The following is a 10,626-nucleotide window of genomic DNA, read 5'->3' on the forward strand; positions in this document are numbered from 1 at the left end:
GACCACTTGATACTTCATTCCAATATTTTTGAATGATACATACATCTGTTGATCAAGATCTCTTATAGCCATGACTACTCCTATTGTCGCTGTAGTACATGGGTTAGCACAATTAATTTAAGTAACAAGAATCTAGTTGATGTCATTAAGCATAACTAGGATGTATTGAACTGGAATTCTAATTGTCTCTGGGGTCAAGCGGAACATGTTTGTTTCATGTTCTGTATGAGGTTTGGCCACAATTCAGAAAATCATTGATCCCGCTAACTCTCTCTTTTACGTGTTAAGAGCTAACATGTATTTTCATAGTCGTATTTCTGCCTTCAGAGGATTTTGGACAGCCAGATCAATATCAACTTGATATAGCCCACATTCTAGATATTCTGGACAATGGAGTTGGAACTTGCCTCTCACAGTTATTCTATTCGGTATACCATGTGTAGTGTGTTCTCTCTGATATGTTTTAGTTTTGCAGCATTGCTTTGCAATAAACTAGGACTTTGTTTTGTGATATTTAAATATACAATATATCAAAGGTTTATTGGTGAACTATTTGCATCTTGCATAAATTTGGAAATTAATAGCTTAAGGATATTCTAGTTATGGGAAAATATGGACCATGCTTGAAAAGGCAACTATAAAAATCACTACATTTTGAAAAATAACTTAGGTTTGTTATTGGCTACAGAGATTTGTTTTTATAGACGCACAAAAAACTAGGATCCAAGCAAGTAAAGGAAATAGAGATTATTAAGAAATGATTGATACTACTATTATTTATCTCAATTTTGGTAAATGATAGTGTGAATCTAACATCTAACAGACTTCTCAAAAAAATTAGCATATATGTTTTAATATGGTCTATGGTAGCTCATAGTCTGAATTTTGTGCTTACAGGTGCATTCACATCACCCTATCTTGTGCAGGCTATGGAAAAATACTTGATTGTTCTTGCTGCTTTGAATATAATATCTAACAGTCTTAAGAAGGTATATCAACTTTTTAATCTGTATACAATGTGCTTCCTGGCATCCTTGCTGCTAGGAAACTAAATATGTATAGCACTAGGTGGCTGCACTATAACATTGTTTATTATGCATGCAGTATGACATTAAAAACAATACACGTCTTAGCATATGTTGTTTTGCTGCTGATGCATATACATGCTTGCACTATTAATATACATGCAGTGATGATGAATCATCTCTCACACATGCGCAAGCCTTGTTCCTACCATTGTCACCCTATATACATATATAATGATTCATTTAATTTCATTATTGTTTCCTGTTATAACAATAGTACTATGTCTGTCAAGTGGGCAACAAGTATTGTTTATTATTTGTCAGCCCTTTGAGATGTACTTGCAGCATAAATAACATTGAGTTTTATGCCGCTGCTCGTTGACCTGGTTGGCATAAACTTCAAATGTTCACGTGACAAGTTTACACATCACGGCGAGGATATTATTGGTTAGTGATGCCATTTTGTTGGCATGTTTATATGGCCTCAACTACTACTACTATAGTACTTGAGTTCTGTGATGTATGTTTTGTTTCTTTGTCACTTGACTTCCATTTGACAGGCTTTTCTTTGGATTAATTTTAAGCAACTTCATGGTTAATCTCATTTTATAGTAGATGCAATGTTATTCTCATTTGTAGGCACTATAAGATTTAAGAATTTTGGATAACATTTAGTTCATTTTTATATTTGTTGTAATTCTCTTATTTCTATGATCTATTCATGTCTACAAATATCTAATAAGGTTCTTGTAAATATGACAGGGAAGATTAGGTAGCGAGCTACTTAGTGCCGCCATCACAATCAGCCATGACATTATAGTTGCCACAGGAGGACCAATAGGAAAACATGAATAACAACCTCAATAGCTTATATGTTATGTTGATGTAAAATGGGTTGTATCGGTTCCTAACCTTGTTGTGTGATATATTGTCCATCTATGTTGTAAGTTATCACTTCATAGAAGGATTTTGTAAATTGCTATGTTGTATTTACATACCGATGGCTGCAAACTGAATCAACTGTGTAATGTTCTAACACATTGCAAATACTTCCTCTTGGGCAGAAATTAGCATTTGAATTAGTGAGACACATTATGCCAAAAACATTCTTGGTCAAAATTAGGTAGAAATAAATGGGTTAAAGAGGCAGAAATGAATGTGCTAATGGGCATGACCAAATTTAAATTGTGCCCAAATCGATGACGATTTTTGTGACGGAAAATAGTATCCACGTAGGCAGACATGTCATTCATCGAAAATCCTACGTGGCGTTAGTCCATGACGGATTGTTGCCGTCACAGAGGTTTGGGCTTGGGAGGGCCTGATGCAGATCCATGACGGTCAAGAACCGTCAAGGAAGGGATGATGTGAAATTATGACACGATATACATGACGGATTTCAGATCCGTCATGCACGAGGGCCCATGACAGTTTTCCACTGGTCCATGACGGACTAAATCCGTCAAGTATTAATAGATTTCTTGTAGTGGTTGCAAAAGCAATAGTTGGCGAGACGACCATGTGACGACACGTTGATAGAGATCAAGATGATGGAGATCATGGTGTCATGCCGGTGACAATGGAGATCATGACGATACTTTGGAGATGGAGATCAAAGGCACAAGATGATAATGGGCATATCATGTCACATATTTTGATTGCATGTGATGTTTATCTTTTATGCATCTTATTTTGCTTAGTATGGCGGTAGCATTATAAGATGACCCCTCACTAAATTTCAAGGTATAAGTGTTCTCCCTGAGTATGAACCGTTACGACAGTTCATCGTGCCGAGACACCACGTGATGATCAGGTGTGATAAGCTCTACGTTCACATACAATGGGTGCAAGCCAGTTTTGCACACGCGGAATACTCGGGTTAAACTTGATGAGCCTAGCATATGTAGATATGGCCTCAAAACACTGAGACTGAAAGGTCGAACGCGAATCATATATTCGACATGATCAACATAGTGATGTTGACCATTGAAAACTACTCCATCTCACGTGATGATCGGACATGGTTTAGTTGATATGGATCACGTGATCATTTAGATGACCAGAGGGATGTCTATATAAGTGGGACTTCTTAAGTAATAGGATTAATTGAACTTTAATTTATCATGAACTTAGTCCTGATATTAGTTGCTAATTATGTTGTAGATCAATAGCTCACGTTATAGCTCCCTGTTTATTTTTGATATGTTCCTAGAGAAAAATAATTTGAAAGATTTTAGTAGCAAGGATGCGAACTGGATCTGTGATCTGAGGATTATCCTCATTGCTGCACAGAAGAATTATGTCCTTGATGCACTGCTAGGTGACGGACCTTTTGCAGGAGTAGATGCAGACGTTACGAACATTTGGCAAGCTCTGTATGATGACTACTTGATAGTTTAGTGCACCATGCTTTATGACTACTTGATAGTTTAGTGCAAGCGCTATATAATTGCTTTACTTTATCACTATGTAATAACAATAGTTCACTACAAGAAATCTGTTAATGCATGACGGATTTCTGGTGACAGTTTCAAAAACCGTCATGCATGGCCTAGTACAGCCCCACAAGCCCGCAAAAAGCCCGCCTAAAGCCCTATTTTTCCCATATAAAAGCTAACCCTAACACAATTCCATCCCCAATCTCTTTCTTCATCCGCCGCCGCTGCCATGCCTTGCCTCTCCTCGTCCCCGTCCTCCGCCGCTACGCCTCTCCTCGTCCCCGTCCTTTGCCCCAATCTCCTCGCCTCCAACCGATGACAGCGACCAAAGATCCATAGCGACGGGGGCTGCAGCGGCCCGATGGAAGTGGCGGCCAACCCTAGCCTCTACGGCGCGCCTCTGTTGCTCGCCACCAAAGACCAGTGACATGGATCTATGGCAGGGGCCTCCCTCCTCCGTCGCCCAGGCCGCACAACTGCCTCACTATCGGGAGATTCGGAGCAGCAAGTGCCGGACGAGAGCACGAAGACCGTGACCTGCGGGACGCCCAACCTCGACCTCGCCGGCGACGAAGACGCCCCGCACAAGGTCCCTCCCTACTCCCCTCATCTCCTCTCTCTTTCATTCCTTCCTTCTCTATCCCATCCCCAATCGATTTTTTTGCTTTGATTCAGATCAATAGGAGCTCTCCGCCTCTCCAGTTCCATGGACGGTGATGACCCGGACCCCACGCTCGAGCCCGACGAGCTGCACGAGATGGACAGCAAGGTCGTCCGCTCCACCCACCATGGTTCCCTAGAGAACAATCAGGTCAATGCTCTTGCTCTCTTTTTTCTTTTCTTTCCAAGTGATTGTTGCTCTGCTCTAGGATAGTTCTCCATTGGCTCTCATATTTTCTTGGATTGAACCTGATGAAGACAATGTGCCCACTTCGTTTCATGATACTGGCAAGTTACAACCAATGATAGACTTGCACTGTTGGCTATTTACTTTTCTTTTTTCACCGTGCAAGCAATAGGTTGTGAGATCTGCTAGTTAGCTAAGCAACTGCTAGTGTAATAATTAAATGCCCATGAGATGGTCCTGTAGGTTCCTTGCATTTTTCTTGCTTGTGGAATAAAAGTAATTTGTTAATCTCACTCAATCAATTGACCAAGAGTAAGATTGTTAACTAGGGCAGCTATTACACTATGTTGTTACGTCTCCAACGTATCTATAATTTTTGATTGCTCTATGCTATATTATCTATTGTTTTGGGCAATATTGGGCTTTATTTTCCACTTTTATATTACTTTTGGGACTAACCTATTAACCGGAGGCCCAGCCCAGATTTGCTGTTTTATGCCTATTTCAGTGTTTTGAAAAAAAGGAATAACAGAAGGAGTCGAAACGGGACGAAATCAACTAGAGAAGTTATTTTTGGAAGGAAACACACCCGATGGACTTGGAACCCATGTCAGAAGATACGGGAGTTGCCCACGAGGGTGGGGGTGCGCCCACCCTCCTAGGGCGCGCCCCCTGCCTCGTGGGGCCCTCGTGGCTCCCCTGACGTGCTTCTTCTGCCTATATAACTCCATATACCCTAAAACTTCCAGAACACACAATAGATCGGGAGTTCCGCCGCCGGAAGCCTCCGTAGCCACCGAAAAACAATCTAGACCCGTTCCGGCACCCTGCCGGAGGGGGCAATCCTTCTCCGGTGGCCATCTTCATCATCCCGGTGCTCTCCATGACGAGGAGGGAGTAGTTCTCCCTCGGGGCTGAGGATATGTACCAGTAGCTATGTGTTTGATCTCTCTCTCTCTCTCTCTCGTGTTCTTGAGATGATACGATCTTGATGTATCGCGAGCTTTGCTATTATAGTTGGATCCTATGATGTTTATTCCCCCCTCTTCTCTCTTGTAATGAATCGAGTTTCCCCTTTTGAAGTAATCTTATCGGATTGAGTCTTTAAAGACTTGAGAACACTTGATGTATGTCTTGCCGTGGATATCTGTGGTGACAATGGGATACCACGTGCCACTTGATGTATGTTAAGGTGACCAACTTGCGGGTTTCGTGACATTGGGAACCTATGCATAGGGGTTGGCACACGTTTTCGTCATGATTCTCCGGTAGAAACTTTGGGGCACTCTTTGAGGTTCTATGTGTTGGTTGAATAGATGAATCTGAGATTGTGTGATGCATATCGTATAATCATACCCACGGATACTTGAGGTGACATTGGAGTATCTAGGTGACATTAGGGTTTTGATTGATTTGTGTCTTAAGGTGTTATTCTAGTACGAACTCTAGGGCTGTTTGTGACACTTATAGGAATAGCCCACCGGATTGATTGGAAAGAATAACTTTGAGGTGGTTTCGTACCCTACCATAATCTCTTCGTTCGTTCTCCGCTATTAGTAACTTTGGAGTGACTCTTTGTTGCATGTTGAGGGATAGTTTTATGATCCAATTATGTTAGTATTGTTGAGGGAACTTACACTAGCGAAAGTATGAACCCTAGGCCTTGTTTCCACACATTGCAATACCGTTTACGCTCAATTTTATCACTTGCTACCTTGCTGTTTTTATATTTTCAGATTACAAAAACTATTATCTAGTATCCTTATACCACTTGTATCACCATCTCTTCGCCGAACTAGTGCACCTATACAATTTACCATTGTATTGAGTGTGTTGGGGACACAAGAGACTCTTTGTTATTTCGTTGCAGGGTTGCTTGAGAGAGACCATCTTCATCCTACGCCTCCTACGGATTGATAAACCTTAGGTCATCCACTTGAGGGAAATTTGCTACTGTCCTACAAACCTCTGCACTTGGAGGCCCAACAACATCTACAAGAAGAAGGTTGTGTAGTAGACATCAAGCTCTTTTCTGGCGCCGTTGCCGGGGAGGTGAGTGCTTGAAGGTATATTTTTAGATCTTGCAATCGAGTCTTTTAGTTTCTTGTTTTATCACTAGTTTATTTTATAAAAGAAAACTATAAAAATGGAATTGAGTTTGTCTCATACCCTTCACCTTTTTAATATCTTTCGTGAGTATGATGGAAAGGATAATTATGCTCAAGTGCTAGAAGAAGAAATCTATAAAATGTTTGGCACTAAATATTTGAATGATGAGCATGATTGCAATGTTGTTATTACGAATTCTTTGAATATCCATAATACTAATGATGATTGCACTAGTTATGATGAAAATGCCTCCTATAAACATGTCAATTTTTGTGGAGTAGACTGGGTTTGCAAGTACACACCAAATAGGGAAGATAGATATTGCAAGAGGCATAAGTACTTAGAAACCAAATCGTTGCAAGAAAGTCTAGATGAATGTGCTGAAAGATTCAATATTTTTCGTGCCCCTTGTGAACTTTGCAATGAACATGGTCATTTAAAGCTCCAATGTTATTTGTTTCATGATCAAGTCGTGTCCAAACATTGTGATAATTTGATTACCCTTGAGCATCATAAAGAGCTTAGCCTTCTTTTGGGTTATGAAGAAATGAAACGTATAACTGAGGGTATTCCAAAGTTTAATATTGATAGAGTTCTTGATTTTGATCTAGAGAAAATTTATATGTATTGTGCGGTGAATTGCATTGATAATCCTTATATTGCTAACTAAATAAATAAAAGAAAACAATTAGAAGATGATGAGAATACTAATGAAAGGGAAGAGACTTCCCAATATCCTCCTATTATTTCTTATGATGAATCGGGCAACAAGGAGAAGCCTCCTATTCAACCAATCTCATTAATAAGGAGCTCCAAAAGGAGGATTGAACCCACACATGATGTGGTGAAGAAGAAGAAGAAAAGAAAAAGGAAGAGAGGTAAAAAGGTATCTCTCCCAAATAAAGTTGCTCCTATTACTATTGTGCCTCATGAAAATATAATTGTGGAAGATAATGATACTTCTTATGATCTTGAAAATCTTTTTGGCACTTTCTTGGAAGAATATAATAATTGCTATAATATTGGTGCTATCCATGCTATTAATGATGAGAGTGATTATGCTTATGATACGAAAAGGCCCAAGCTTAGGGAAGCTATGTTTGATGAGGATGACATATTTGAGAATATATTTGCTGCAATTAATGTTTGTCCCAAGCTTGGGGATGCTATGTTTAATAATGATGATATTTTTAGCCTCTCAAGTTTTGATATGCAAGTTTATAATGATGATAGCATGCCTCCTACTTATGATGATTATTGTGATGATACTTATGCTATAAAAAGTAGTGATTATATTTATAAAACTTGTCATGATTATGATTACCCCTTCTCTGAACATTAATCTTTTAATGTGAAAACAATTTATAGTATCCAAGTCTCTTATGATACTTCCACTATCCCGAATGAGAAGAATTTGCTTATATGGAGAGTAATAAAATTTCTATGCTTGTAGATCATGAAAAGAATGCTTTAGGTGCTGGTTATATTGTTGAATTAATTCATGATGCTACTGAAAATTATTATGAGGGAGCAACATATGCTTGTAGGAATTGCAATAATATCAAGTTTCCTCTCTATGTGCTTAAAGTTTTGAAGTTATGCTTGTTTTACCTTCCTATGCAAGTTGATTCTTGTTCCCACAAATTGTTTGCTCACAAAATCCATATGCATAGGAAGCATGTTAGACTTAAATGTGCTAGTCATATTCTTCATGATGCTCTCTTTATATTTCAATTCTTATCCTTTATGTGAGCATCATTGAAATCATCATGCCTAGCTAGGGGCATTAAACGATAGCGCTTGTTGGGAGGCAACCCAACTTTATTTTGTTCTTTGCTTTTTGTTCCTGTTTAGTAATAAATAATTCATCTAGCCTCTGTTTAGATGTGGTTTTATGTGTTTAATTAGTGTTTGTGCCAAGTAGAACCTTTGGGAAGACTTGGGGGAAGTCTTTATGATCATGCTGTAAAAAACAGAAACTTTAGCGCTCACGAGAATTACTGCCATTTTTATTTGGAGAGTGATATTTAGTTTACTCTTTTTGCAGATGATTAACAGATAAATTCCTCAGGTCCAGAAATTTATTTGAGAATTTTATGAGTTCCATAAGTATACGTTTGATCCAGATTACTATAGACTGTTCTGTTTTTGACAGATTCTGTTTTCATTGTGTTGTTTGCTTATTTTGATGAATCTATGGCTAGTAAAATAGTTTATAAACCATAGAGAAGTTGGAATACAGTAGGTTTAACACCAATATAAATAAAGAATGAGTTCATTACAGTACCTTGAAGTGGTGATTTACTTTCTTATACTAACGGAGCTTACGAGTTTTCTGTTAAGTTTTGTGTTGTGAAGTTTTCAAGTTTTGGGTAAGGATTCGATGGACGATGGAATAAGGAGTGACAATAGCCTAATATTGGGGATGCCCAAGGCACCCAAAGGTAATATTCAAGGATATCCAAGAGCCTAAGCTTGGGGATGCCCCAGAAGGCATCCCCTCCTTCGTCTTCGTTCATCGGTAACTTTACTTGGAGCTATATTTTTATTCGCCACATGATATGTGTTTTGTTTGGAGCGTCAATTTATTTTTTTAGGATTTGCTTGATGTTATTTAGAACAATGTTTTGCATATTTTATTTCAATAAAAGTGTCATTGATAGCCTTTACTATGCCTATGTTACAAGTATACATGTTGCTGTTTGAAAACAGAAAGTTTACCGCTGTTGCAATAATTCCCTAGAAAAGTCAGAATGTGATAAAATGTTGAAACCTTTTGCATATTAAGATCTGATAAATTTACTATAGTGGGAATTTTCTTTCATAATTTTTGGAGTTAGGGAAGTGTGGATGTTGCAGCATTCTTTACAGACTATCCTGTTTAGGCAGATTGCTGTTATGTTTGCATTGTTTGCTTCTTTAATGATTCTATTTGAGGATAGGACTATTAAATATGCAGAGGAATTTAGTATGCAATGTTGAATAATAATTTTAGTGATTTTATACAGTAGAGTATGATAAGGTTTTGGCAATGGTTTATACTAACTTATCTCACGAGTCCTTGTTGAGTTTTGTCTGGATGAAGCTTTTGAGATTTAGGGAGACCGTGATATGAGAGGAATTAAGGAGACACATAAGCTCAAGCTTGGGGATGCCCAAGGCACCCCAAGATAATATTTCAAGAAGTCTCAAGCGTCTAAGCTTGGGGATGCCCCGGTTGGCATCCCACCTTTCTTCTTCAACAATTATCGGTTAGTATCGGTTGATCCTAAGTTTTTGCTTCTTCACATGATGTTTGCTATTCTTAGATGTCATTTTATTTTGCTTTGCTTGCTGTTTGAATAGAGTACCAAGATCTGAAATTATTAAATGTTAGAGAGTCTTCACATAGTTGCATAATTATTAAACTACTCATTGATCTTCACTTATATCTTTCGGAGTAGTTTGTTGTTCCTCTAGTGCTTCACTTATATCTTTTAGAGCATGGTGGTAGTTTTATTTTGAAGAAATAGATGAACTCTCATGATTCACTTATATTATTTTGAGAGTCTTAAATAGCATGGTAATTTGATTAAAATCCTAATATGCTAGGTATTCAAGAATAATAAAATTCTCTTATGAGTGTGTTGAATACTATGAGAAGTTTGATACTTGATAATTGTTTTGAGATATGGAGATGGTGATATTAGAGTCATGCTAGTTGAGTAGTTGTGAATTTGAGAGATACTTGTGTTGAAGTTTGTGATTCCTGTTGGGGAACGTAGTAATTTCAAAAAAATTCCTACGCACATGCAAGATCATGGTGATACATAGCAACGAGAGGGGAGAGTGTGATCTACGCACCCTTGTAGACCGACAGCGGAAGCGTTAGCACAACGCGGTTGATGTAGTCGTACGTCTTCATGACCCGACCGATCAAGCACCGAAACTACGGCACCTCCGAGTTTTAGCACACGTTCAGCTCGATGACGATCCCCGGACTCTGATCCAGCAAAGTGTCGGGGAAGAGTTCCGTCAGCACGACGGTGTGGTGACGATCTTGATGTTCTACCGTCGCAGGGCTTCGCCTAAGCACCGCTACAATATTATCGAGGATTATGGTGGAAGGGGGCACCGCACACGGCTAAGAAAACGATCACGTGGATCAACTTGTGTGTCTAGGGGTGCCCCCTGCCCCCGTATATAAAGGAGCAAGGGGAGGAGGCCG

Source organism: Triticum urartu, chromosome 5 (genome assembly GCF_003073215.2).
Source record: "Triticum urartu cultivar G1812 chromosome 5, Tu2.1, whole genome shotgun sequence".
Classification (NCBI taxonomy): Eukaryota; Viridiplantae; Streptophyta; class Magnoliopsida; order Poales; family Poaceae; genus Triticum; species Triticum urartu.